The sequence below is a fragment of the Macaca nemestrina genome, chromosome 5 (assembly GCF_043159975.1).
Source record: "Macaca nemestrina isolate mMacNem1 chromosome 5, mMacNem.hap1, whole genome shotgun sequence".
In the NCBI taxonomy this organism is placed as follows: Eukaryota; Metazoa; Chordata; class Mammalia; order Primates; family Cercopithecidae; genus Macaca; species Macaca nemestrina.
The window spans coordinates 162,662,828-162,676,166 of record NC_092129.1 but is presented as its reverse complement, the minus strand read 5'-3'; the positions used below and the strand labels follow the sequence as shown (position 1 = coordinate 162,676,166).

Sequence of the window (13,339 nt, the reverse complement as noted above, 5' to 3'; positions counted from 1 at the left end):
TCCGTCAAGAACACGTAGCATTGTTTTGAGTGGCATCATACCATACAGTCTGAACTAGTCTACCTGGATTCCCATTCCAGGCCTGTCACTTATTAGATGACCTGGGGCAAATTATCTAACCTCTCCACACTTCAGTGCTCTTGTTTGTAAAATGCTGATAATTATATTTTACTTCACAGAGTTTTTGTGATGATTAAATGAGATAAAATGGAGATGCTGCTTAACACCATGCCTGGTACATAGAAAGAACTGTGTGTTTGCTCTGACGATGATGTTGACGATGATGACGATAACTTCAATTTACACAGATGTCATCATAGCATAATATTCTTTTACAAGTTGCTCTTACGAGATTTATCAGAAGAGCTTCTGTAGATCTAATTCTTTTATTTAATTATCCTCGGTGCACTATTATTTGAATAAGCCAGGCTTTATACACTCCATTCTGCTATTGATTCCCTATGTTGTTTCTGAATTTTAGCTATTAAAAAATAAAAAGACATGCACACATATGTTTATTGCAGCACTATTTACAATAGCAAAGACTTGGAGCCAACCCAAATGCCCATCAATGATACACTGGATAAAGAAAATGTGGCACATATATACCATGGAATACTATGTAGCCATAAAAAAGAATGAGTTCATATCCTTTGCAAGGACATGAATGAAGCTGGAAACCATCATCCTCAGTAAACCAACACAGGAACAGAAAACTACACACTGCATGTTCTCACTCATAAGTAGGAGTTGAACAATGGGAACACATGGACACAGGGAGGCAAACATCACACACCAGGGCCCATTGGGGAGTGAGGGGCAAGGGGAAGGTGAGCATTAGGACAAATACCAAATGCATGTGGGGCTTAAAACCTAGATGACGGGTTGATAGGTGCAGCAAACCACCACGGTACATGTATACCTATGTAACAAAACTGCATGTTCTGCACATGTATCCCAGAACTTACAGAAAAAAAAGAAAAAAAAAAGCGAGAAATTTTTCATCAGGCAAGAAAAAAAAAAAAACAACCTTCAATGGCTATCTTTGTGCATGTTTTTATTGTTTTTACCCACACACTTGAAAAATAATTTAGCTGGGTATAGAATTCTTCACTCCAAGTTATTTTCCTTCATGACTTTAAAGTGGACCTGATTCCTGTTTTTTGTAGGTTTATATGCTTCTTTCTTGAAGATTTCAGGATTTTCTTTGAAGTTTTGCCACAGCATATCTGGTAAGAGGTTGTACTGAAAAAAAAAAGGTATTTCCCTGTTTATCATTCTATACACGCTTTCAGACTGAGAACTAATGTTTTCCTTCAAAATTGAGAAAAAAAATGTCAATTATTTTCTGAAATATTGACTCTCGTTTAATTTTTTTATTCAGTTAATTTAGAAATTCTATGAAAAGGATTTTGTTACTTCTGGATACATTATTTATCCCAATATTTATTTCATTTGTCTCTCTATCCCTTCCTGTGATATTCAGAACACATTTTTATTCAAGCTCAAAATCCACTACTTTGTGATTTGGTTATGTTCATTATGATTTTCTCATGTTTTATTTTTAATTTAGGCAAAATTTATGTAGAATAAAATGTGCAGGCCAGGTGCCGTGACTCACGCCTGTAATTGCAGCACTTTGGGAGGCTGGGGCGGGTGGATTGCCTGAGCTCAGAAGTTTGAGAGAAGCCTGGGCAACACAGTGAAACAACATCTCTACTAAAAATACAAAAAATTAGCCAGGTGTGGTGCCATGTGCCTGTAATCCCAGCTACTTGGGAGGCTGAGACCAGAGAATCGCTTCAGCCTGGGAGGTGGAGGTTGCAGTGAGCCGAGATCACACTACTGCACTCCAGCCACGGTGACAAGGCGAAACTCTTGTCTCAGAAAAAAAAAAAAGTACAACTATTAAGTGTAAATCCAATGACTTTTGATAGGCATAAACAATACCCGAATCAAAAGTTACATTTTCGGCTGGGTGCAGTGGCTCATGCCTGTAATCCCAGAACTTTGGGAGGCTGAGGTGGGCAGATCACTTGAGGTCAGGAGTTCGAGATCAGCCTGACCAACTTGGCGAAACCCGTTTCTACCGAAAGTATAAAACTTAACCCGGCATGGTGGTGGGCACTTGTAATCCCAGCTATTCAGGAGGCTGAGGCGGGAGAATCACCTGAACCCAGGAGACGGAGGTTGCAGTGAGCTGCGCTAAGGTCGGGCCACTGCACTCCAGCCTGGGTGACAGAGTCTTAGGGTCTGGCCCTGACTCTAGAACATGGGGCTTACTCATAAGGCAGGGCTTTTCCAGGGTCTCAATCTAATATCTTATGTTTTTAGCAAGGGTTCTCCACTCTGGATGGGCCATAATCCCAATGCCTCCAAACTCTGCATGATCTCTAATATCTCTGTCCAGCTCTCAGTCTCCCAGCAGCAGGCTTCACACAATCAGGCCCTGTACATGTGCTTCCCAGTTCTTGGCCCAGGATCTGAGGGCCGTCTCCATGAAGATTTCTTGGGGCTCAGCTCTGCAAGGCTCCCCGCCTTTCTGGTGCCATGCCTCCACCAATTCTAGCTGCTTCCAAAATGCTTTTCCAGTAATAGGTGATAATATTGGGCAGCTCCATCTTGTTTCTGATTTTAATAGGAATATCTTTCGTATTTCACTATTTGTTGGTTTCTGATGAATACTTCATCTTGTTTAGAAATTTCCTTCTAGTCTTTTACTTAGAGATTTTACCACAAACACTTACCAAATTATATTAATTGCTCCTTTGTCATATATTGGTATAATCCTATATTTTTCTTCTTAATTTGTTAATGGGATAGATTATGTTGATAAACTTCCTAATGAACAGTGATTCTTCAATTCCTATAATAAATCCTTATTTTATACACCATTAGGTATGCTTTAAAATTTTTCAGGTCCTTAACATTTAAATTACTAAAACAGAATGATAATAAACTTTAAACTATAAGGGCCTTTTTTTAAGAAAAGAAGGAAAAATATTTGCACTAAGCCTATAAAGACAAGTTGATTAATCATAGTGAAAATAAGTTAATTCTGCCTTTGTCTAGTTGTATCTCTGAGACCATTGCAATATTAACCCATTTATGCCAGAGGTTGCACATTTTTTTTTTGTGAAAAATCAGACCTTGAGCAGCAGGATAGAAATAACTCTCACAAGCTTACTTTCCAATAATGGAACACTAGGTTAAAGACTAAGTTGATACTGTGAAGAGTGAAAAGAACTTGGAATCCTAGCTATGCCACTTATGAATGAGTGATCTTGTTTAAGTCACTTACCTTCTCTGAGGTTCAGTTACCATCTCTCTGTAAAATGGGCGTGAACATCACCCATAATCTGCAAGGTAAATGCGAGCATCAAATGTGGTGATGAGTGTTTTGTAAATGGTAGGTTACTGGCCAATGTTAGTGGCTATTCTTTATTACAAGCGGTCCCCAAGGACTACACAGCTGACATGGGATGTTACCTGGTTAGAAATGGGCTGTGGGAAGATTCTCCTTTGATTCTTGTTGTCACTCCTACTACTGGGTTCACTTGTCCTGGCTGCTGGGGAGCGATCCCTGAGGGTCAGATTTTTGTTTGGAGAGCCATGAAAGGAAAAAAGTAATCCACGCTCATTTCCAAGAAGAGAGGGAAAAAAAGGAAAAGGGAAGCAAAAAATTATCTGCTTCTGAGTGGGAAAGGAGGACAGAAATGTAAAGGAAAGTCACAGCTAGAGACAGGGACTGCAGCAAAGGCAGTTTATACCTTGCTAGGTGTACTCTTGCTAGGAAGATTTTACGGTTTTTCCTAAAGAAACAATGGGAAATTTTATTAATACTCCAATTCAACTGCCTTCAAACTTGCATACATTTTCACAGGCAGGCCTGGAAGTGAATGCATTTTGGATTAGAAAAAATTTGCAAAAGATTTTGTAACAAAACTCACCACTCTGTTTCTACCCAGATCCTTTAAATACATCTCACCAGCTAAGGCTTGAAATGCCTAGACCTATGACAGTAATACTTATTAAGGGTTCTATGTGGGAAGGGAGCTGAAGAATGGTCATGAAGCCCCAGGAGACACAGCTGAGGAAAGCAGCTATCTCGTTTCGGAAAGCCATGCAAATGCTTCAGAATGGTCTTTGATGAACAGTCACCAAAGCCCAGTTGATAGACTCAGGGCTGCTCGGATATTAGGCAATATGGATAATGGAGAGTTCCAGGCAATTTCAGAGTTGAAAGTGTCTTAAAGAAAATCCAAGGAAGCTTATTCCTGGCTAGGTAGCCCAAGATTTATAGGTACCCAGACATAGTAATTCAACAAATGCGCATATTTTCCCCTCAACCTGAGGCTCTGAGCAATACAACTACTAAGTATAATGTTAGGAAGGAAGCACATTCACTTGAACTAATTGAACTTATGTTTCAGATAATGGGTCAGCGAAGTTCCCAGAAAAGTTCAGCTTTTCTTCTCATTCCTCTTTCCTCTGAATTTAAATCCTTACTTTTCCTAGGAGTTTCAGTATTCTGGGAGATCTGATTTGCCTAAACTGGAGGCAAAGAAAGACCCTCTGCATTTATAACAAGAGCAGAGCATGTTTAATGGTTCAGTTCGAAAACCCTCAAGACAGCTAAAGGAGAGGTTGGGGTGATAGGCAGCTATGTGTTGGCAGTGTGATACACTTAGGACATGTTCTGCTTTTTATTTGTAATGTTATATGTTTCATTGGTAGCCTGGTTTGTTGTTTTTCAGGAGAATCACTGCAAAGATAAAGATATGCTTTAATGTTGCTATTCTTTTCGCATTTACAATCCAGGGAAGAGGCCTGTCTGCTTTTCCATTTGTCTCCCTTGGGAGACACAAAATTGATTTATGAAGTTGGATTAGCTTGGGTTGATGCAAACAGGTCAGATACTATTCAAAAATAGTGATGGATAAAGGATTAAAAAAAGAAAACAAGATGCCAGGAGAAAAAAAATAAGGGAGAAGTGAAAATAATGATTAATGTTAATGATGCTGTTGTAACTGAGAGTTTTAAAGGCTGCAAAACATTGAGAAATCAAACTAATGACCTGGAAAATAAATTCAGATGAAGAAATATCAGGTTGGAGGATAATCTTGATGGGGTGGAAGTAAGAGAAACAGTGACCTTCCTTTTTCCCCCAACATACAACGTTGCCAAAACTGCTTTGGATGAATAATTTTTAATCCCTTCCACAAGCCATATCTTCATTTCCCCACAACTTGAGGCAGGAACAGCAATTCTTATTTTGTGTGTGGGATGAGAAATTCTTGGAGGGAAATGGCAAATATAATATCTTAATTTCCTCTAGTTCTGATGGCTTTTTGCTTCTGTGGAGAAGCTGACCAAGCCGCCCACTTTGATTGTTTTCTAAAATGTAGGGTTGGTTTCAAACAAAGTTATTAAGAGTCTAAAGACTGGCCGGGCACAGTGGCTCAGGCCTGTAATCCCAGCACTCTGGGAGGCCAAGGTGGGTGGATCACCTGAGGTAAGGTCCTGGTGAAACCCTGTCTCTACTAAAAATACAAAAATTAGCCAGGTGTGGTGGCACACAGCTGTGATCCCAGCTACTCGGAGGCTGAGGCAGGAGAATCGCCTGAACCTGGGAGACAGAAGTTGCAGTGAGCTAAGATCATACCGCTGCACTCCAATCTCAGCGACAGAGTGAGACTTCATCTCAAAAAAAAAAAAAAAAAGAAAAGAAAGAAAAGAAAAATAGTCTAAAGATTATGAGACAAATACTTATCTGGTTGGCTGCAATTATCATATTTAAAACATAAAGTCCCTTGGACTGTTAATAAGTCTTTTCCAGATTGTGCTGAATCAAAGTAATTTTTGAATAGTAAAGAGGAAAGTGTTTGAGAAAGGAAGTGAGACTAAAAAAACATTTTCTTTTCTTCCTGATCCTGCCTGGAAATTTCCAGGATCTGTTCTGTAGTCACAGTCAGTAGTCTGCCCTAATAATAGATAACAGCAATTGAGCATTTACCCTATGCCAGACACTGTTCTAAGTATAAATTCAGTTAGTCTTCAACACAATTGAAGGAGGTAGATATTATTATTGCCTCCATTTTAAAGAGGAGAAAGGCGTGCTGCAGAAGGGATAAGTCGTTGCCTGAGGTCACACAGCTATTACAAGAGAGGCAGGATTCATATCCGAGCTATTCTGGCTCCAGAATCCACACTTTCAACCACAATACTGTGGTTCTGTGTTATATAAAGACACTGAGATTTAAAAAAGAATCTATTTCTGGCCATTTTTGAAAAAATATATTTATTGAACCCAAGAATAGTTATTTTAGCAATAGGAAATCTCTTTTTTGTTACCCATTCATTTCATAAAATGAGTTTAAACACAAAACAGGCCAGAGTCTTTGCACTGCCAAAAAAAACAGTACAATAAGGTGTGGAGAGAGAGGGAGACGCCAATGTTTAGGAAGGACTTTGTCCTACCTCCCTGACTTGAATAGGACTGACTCTGATATATTCCTTTTTAAAAAATATAAAGAGTTCAAGACCAGCCTGACCAACATGGAGAAACCCCATCTCTATTAAAAATACAAAATTAGCTGGGCGTGGTGGCACATGCCTGTAATCCCAGCTGCTTGGGAGGCTGAAGCAGGAGAATCGCTTGAGCTTGGAGGTTGCAGTGAGCTGAGATCGCACCATTGCACTCCAGCCTGGGCAACAAGAGTGAAACTCCGTCTCAAAAAAAAAAAAAAAAAAAAATTATATACATATATATATATATACACAAAATGAAAATAACTGACTTTAAAAATCAATGTAAATGCATTTCCTTTGACATAATGGCTGGTTTAAATTACTCAGCAATAGTGATTAATGCAACAAATGTTTTAACTAGGAGTATGGAAGAAAGGATATCTTCTGAACCACGTAAGTCAGAAGGTGTGAGAAGCTCCTGAGTTACCAGGGACAGAGACACTCTTAGAAGAGAAGAATGGCTGGCTAATCCACCCATCAGAGCCACTGGACGTGTGGTATCTCTTGACATGATGGGCATCTCAGCACCACAGGGATAGAAACAGAATGTGTCTCTGCCACCCAAAGAATAATTTAAGCAGCCTCTCAAAATGGTCAAAGTAGCTATAAATCAGCTAATGTTCCTTGAAGAGTGGTGGGTTCAGTGTTCAGCAAAATAGGTCAAAGTAGAAAAGATTAGCCCACAAAATACAGCAGAGTATCGTACAGAATCAGGAACTCAGAAAAGAGACAAAAGGACAGCCACTTCCTGTCCCAGCTACTTTTACACCTAATGCTGTTTTCTTCCTGCTTCTCAAGGTACAGTGTTGGCCACAAAAGTGGAAGAAATGGTGACTCACACCTGTATTCCCAACACTTTAGGAGGCTGAGGTGGGTGGATCACCTGAGGTCAGGAGTTCAAGACCAGCCTGACCAACATGGTAAAATCCCATCTCCACTAAAAATACAAAATTGCTGGGTGTGGTGGCAGGAACCTGTAATCCCAGCTACTTGGGAGGCTAAGGCAGGAAAATCGCTTGAATCCGGGAGGCAGAGGTTGCAGTGAGCAGAGATTGCATAGTTGCACTCCTGCCTGGGCGACAAGAGTGAAACTCCATCTCCAAAAAAAAAAAAGAGATGGAAAAAAGAGTCCTTGTGATTTGAGAGCTCTGTCGGTGAGGGGAGAGTCACCTCAAGTAATAGGCATAAGGATTCAGAAGAAATAAAAATTAAAAACCATGGCATTCCATAAGAACTCAGCAGCAATAGCTGTATATCTCATACATCATCGCTTAGAGTCAAAAGAAGACATCAGTTTAGACCTATACTTTCCACATTGATACTAAGGAAAAGTAATTTTTTATAGTTTTTAAATAATTTTCTGGCTGTGTGAAAGAAAATTCCTCAAAATTTTGCATGAGAAGATGTGGGTAAAATAACTTCAGAAGTTATCTCTTTTGCAAGGAGACAGTGCCCTTGCAATTTTATTAATTATTTATTATAATATGAGTTAAAACCACGTTTGATGAAAATGCAGCCATAGCAGTGATTATTCCAGTGGATAAAGAATCCAGATTTTGTGCTTGGAGACACAGGCAACGTAGGTATAAAAATCTCCTGGCAGATATTTCTATCTGTGAAATGCGGACAACACTTTTAGGGATTTGCAATAGTGGAGGTTAATGAGATGGAGGCGTTCAACATTCATTCTGCACCTACACAATGCCAGCCTTGACAGCCTATGAGTAGACATTTCAGACCCGTAGGTGCTGCCATGTGCAAGGCATTACTCTCAGTTGTGATTTTTAAATTATGGATTTATGTTGAGCAGTTTTTATTGCAGGCTGCACGTGAAGCCTCCTAGAGGCATTTTACCTCATGCTTTATGGTGTGGCAAAAATGACCATCAACATTATGCAAATCCAAAGAACGATGGAGGTTTGATTAGGTTTCATGTGAGACACGAGATTTCAGGATGATCCACATTTCTAATTTGGTCAATAAAATGCCAATTTACAACTGGGATGAAGAATTTAAATTCTACTAAAGATTGATGTCCTTGTAAGGTATATTCTGTTTATATTTTCCAAAGTCACACACCTTATCACTTTATCATGAAATTAATCAGGGATCATCAGAGGAACAGACCAATGGGATGTACGCACAGAGAGAGAGAGAAAGAAGAGGAAAAATTTATTATGATGAGTTGGCTCACATGATTACGGAGGGTAAAAAGTCCCATGACTTGCGGTTTGTAAACTGGAGACCAAGGGAAGCAGTGGTGTAATTCTAGTCCAAGTCTGAAGACCTGGGAACCAGCGGAACCTAATGTGTGAGCCCTAAGGGCAAGAGAAGGCCAATCTCCCAGCTCAGGCAGGCAGCAAGTAAGAAGGGAATGAATATAACCTTCCTCCACTTGTTGTTCTTTTCTTTTCTTTTCTTTTCTTTTCTTTTCTTTTCTTTTTTTTTTTTGAGACAGTCTTGCTGTGTTGCCCAGGCTGGAGTACAGTGGCGAGATCTCGGCTCACTAAAATTTCCGCCTTCTGAGTTCAAACAATTCTCCTGCCTCAGCCTCCCCAGTGGCTGGGATTACAGGCATGTGCCACCATACCTGGCTAATTTTTGTATTTTTAGTATCGAAAGGGTTTCACCATGTTGTTCAGGCTGGTCTCAAACTCCTGACCCCAAGTGATCTGCCCACCTTGGCCTCCCAAAGTGCTAAGATTACAAGCACGAGCCACCGCACCCAGCCAACCTCCACTTGCTGTTCTCTTCAAGCCTTCAGTGGGCTGGATGATGCCAACCCACACTGGGGAGGGCCATCTACTTTCCTGAGTCCGCTGATTCAAATGCTGACCTCCTCAGTAAATATCCTCACAGAGACACCCAGAAATAATGTTTAATGTGGGCACTCTATGGTCAAGTCAACACATAAAATTAACCATCACAACACCCCTTCATTAAAAGTTAGAACAGAAATCTTTATAAATATCTCATAAAGAGCCAAGTACCTTGACCAATTCCACAGGTAGTGAGAGGTGGAAGCCAAGTTACAGACCCAAAGAACTCTGATCTCAAAGCCACTGCTCTTGGCACAATATCACAATTTAAAGGTTAGCTAATTTAATGTTTTGCCTTTTTTACTTAATATTGTCCCAAAGCACACTAAATGCTGAACTTTCTTCAGGGGAAGTATACTGTTTTATCAAATACCCCAGCCAACAGTATTTTTAAACATTAAAAAATACATATCTTGGCCGGGCGCAGTGGCTCATGCCTCCCAAAGTAATTCCAGCACTTTGGGAGGCCAAGGCGGGCAGATCATGAGGTCAAGAGATCGAAGCCATCCTGGCCACCATGGTGAAACCCCATTTCTACTGAAAATACAAGAATTAGCTGGGCATGGTGGTGTGCGCCTGTAATCCCAGCTATTCGGGAGGCTGAGGTGGGAGAACTGCTTGAACCCGGAAGGTGGAGGTTGCAGTGAGCCAAGATTGCATCATTGCACTCCAGCCTGATGATAGAGTGAGACTTCATCTCCAAAAATACAAAAAACAAAAAACAAACAAACAAAAACATATCTTGTGGAATGCCAGTGTTGGGGGTGAAGGTCGGGGATGCTGGGATGTTTGCCCTATGGCTTCTGGACTCTGTTGGAAGCACATATGTTGGATGCTCTGCATCCGGCTCTCCTCGAGCCTGGTTGGGGTTTTACATAGTTAATGGGAGGGGCCGATGACCACTCCTTTCTTTAGTTCTAGAGAGTCAGAGAACGGTTACATTTTAGTTGGAAGGGAGACAGAATTCCCAGGAGGAATACTTAAGTAACAAGATAAGAGAAAGAGATGGAAATTTATTTCCCGGAGATGACTGAGGAAAGAAAGAGTAATATCGAATCCAGCCAGCATGTTTCAAACGTGTCTTTGCACTAAGATGGGTATATGTGGGTGTATATTGGCTGTTTCTAAGCTTTAGATCTGTAGGGAATGAAAAAACGTAAAATGTCCTCTCTTCCCCCACAAAAGAGTAATTCAACATAATATGATTCAAAGCAGGGTTGAATAATACTAGCACCCAGGTTGTTCTGTGACATGGATTTTATAATTACAGGATTGGAAATCTTCAGTTTTCCCCTAAATGTCCACCCAACCTCCTCTGAGACCTTCCTTTACTGGTGCTCCGTTCTTTCCCAGAAAGCAGATTGGCTGTTTTATTTTTCAAATGCTGTGTTTTCTGTACTCCCTAATTTCTTTCTAGGAATCCATTTCACCCCCCGCCAACAAAGATACAAATGTTCCTTGTCATGCACACACCTCACATGTAGATTTACTCCACAGTTACTGAAACATCAGATTCACTGAACAGTTTTTAAATTAATTTCAAATTCAGTCTCAACCTCTCTGGCAAAGCGAGACCTGCAACTTGGATCACGTGTCTCGAGTAGCCCCCACCTCCCCGCCCAGCAATAAGATCTATTTTCACTGCAGAAGCACATGCATTGCCCCATGCTGACAGTCACTTGTTTTAGCATTGGCTAATCACCAATATGTTCTGTTAAGTGAGATTCATAGATGCTGATTGCATTTATTGCATAAATTACTTCATTATTAAAATCAGGTCATTTGAGCCCCCAAACCATTAACATGAAGACTATTAACATAATTTCATAAGCTGATAAATCAAGCACAGGAAAAGAATTAAAGGGTTCTTAGTGATAAGTGTTTCTTCAGAGATTAAGGAACACAATTTTCTTATGCATATATTAACATTTTATGAGTGGATTCATGCAAGAGCAGTTTTTCCTCTGCATACATGACTCACTTCATCTTCTCCACACTTGGCCTCTGAAGCTAGTTTTCAAAATTAAGGGTTTTTTTTTTCCCTTTCAAATAACTGTAATGCAATTTTTGATTGAACTCATTAGCTTTCTGTGATATGTACTACCTATGAAATTCCTATCTTTTCACATTTCTTAGGCTGCAAAAGCTTTAGGGTGAGGAGAGCGGGGAAGGTAAAGTTGGAAGAAAGAATACCTTAGATTTGTTTTAGATAGTGCAATTTTCATTCTAGGTGAATTTCAAATGTATTCCTAGTCTTAAGAGGTTCTGGTGAAGTTCTAATTATCTCTCTAATTACAACACATACTGAGGTTAAGTGTTCTTATCAAATGGTGCATTAAAAATGGGTTTTATTCCCAGGCTAGATGTAATAGGCTGTGATACTGGCCTGAACACACAGAAATTGGTTCCCTCGTTCATTTCACTTACCAGATTGTGAAAGATTCTGGAGGTCGGAGCCATCATTATCCAGTGCAATGATGTTGCCTAGAAACGAAGATAAGTTCCAATGTAAATTAGACTATAACAACTTTATCCTTTGTGCAATTTGTGTAATGTTTTAGCAAATAGCAAATGATGAATCATAATTGAAGTATGCAGAATGCCATTAGCAGGCATCGTGTTTGATTTTATAGGTGAATTTGGGCGACTGGTGGAGCCGATGGTTCTTTCTAGGAACAAGTGTAGTGACCAAATCAAACTTCGACATTTTCTAGTGACTACGAAGAGTCCCCTGAATAAAGTTCAAACTACCCTGGACTCTCTCATGTGTGCCTGTTTACAACCCTTTGACAGCTTCTTATTGCTCTCAGAATTCAAAACAAAACAAAACGAAATTTCTCAACACAGCTTCCAACCCCCACAATGGTCTAGCCTGACCTTCATGGTCCAGCTTCATCTCACAGCTTTCTTCACTATGCTGCTTGCTTTCAGTTCTTTGTTAATGCCAGTTTCCTTCCCATCACAGGGCTTTCACACAGGCTTCCTTCTCGGATTCTTCAAGTTCTGGGCTACAGGTGCAGAATGTGCAGGTTTGTTACGTAGGTATATACGTGCCATGGTGGTTTGCTGCACACATCAGCCTGTCATCTACATCAGGAATTTCTCCTACTGCTATCCCTCCCCTAGCCCCTCACCCACCGACAGGCCCCGGTGTGTGATGTTCCCCTCCCTGTGTCCATGTGTTCTCATTGTTCAACTCCCACTTATGAATGAGAACATGTGGTGTTTGGTTTTCTGTTCCTATGTTAGTTTGCTAAGAATGAGGGCTTCCAGCTTCATCCATATTCCTGCAAAGGACATGAACTCATTCTTTTTTATGGCTGCATAGTATTCCATGGTGTGTATGTGCTACATTTTCTTTATCCAGTCTATCATTCCTTCTCAGATTCTAATGCTCTTCTCTGCACTTTGAACCCATTAGCTTCTATTTATTCTCCAGATCTCAGCTCAAGAGCCACTTCCTTAAGGAAGCTTTCTCTGATCTCTTTGATTGAGTCAAATCTTTCTTTCTTGGCTGTGATAAGATATCTATATCTATATACCTGTATATAGTTGCAATTGCACATTTTTAGTGTGGTTGTTTTAAAAATTATTAACCAGGTCACAAGGTGAAAAAATCAAAACGAAATAGAAAGATATGCTAAGCCATCTAGCTCTGATTCCTTTTCTTTTACTCCATTACTTCTCCAGTTGGAGGTAAACATTATTAGTTTCTTATTTACCTTTATTTCTTATTTTGCAAGGACAAATGCAAATATTTATATTCTTGTTTTCCTCTTTTTAACACAAAAGATAACATACATAATGCATATTCCATATCAGGCTTTTTTCCTTTTACAATATACTCTGGAGTCTGTTCTATGTCAAGACATAGAGAACCTCTTCCTTCCTTTTTACGGTGGCATGGTATTCTGCTGTGTAACTGTTCTATTCCATGGAACCCATTCCTTAAAGTGACTGTGTTTTCAATCTTTTGCTATTACAAATAC

At 39.9% G+C, this 13,339-nt stretch overlaps 1 long non-coding RNA gene across 1 annotated transcript; it reads right to left on the bottom strand.

The window, feature by feature from the left end:
- Positions 1-1,070: 1,070 nt before the first annotated feature.
- On the bottom strand, positions 1,071-12,364 carry LOC139363205 (uncharacterized). Its single transcript, XR_011623154.1, has 4 exons — positions 12,228-12,364; positions 11,778-11,834; positions 3,302-3,359; positions 1,071-1,245 (listed from the first exon to the last, which is right to left on the bottom strand). It is a non-coding gene; the product is annotated as an uncharacterized lncRNA (long non-coding RNA).
- Positions 12,365-13,339: the final 975 nt, after the last annotated feature.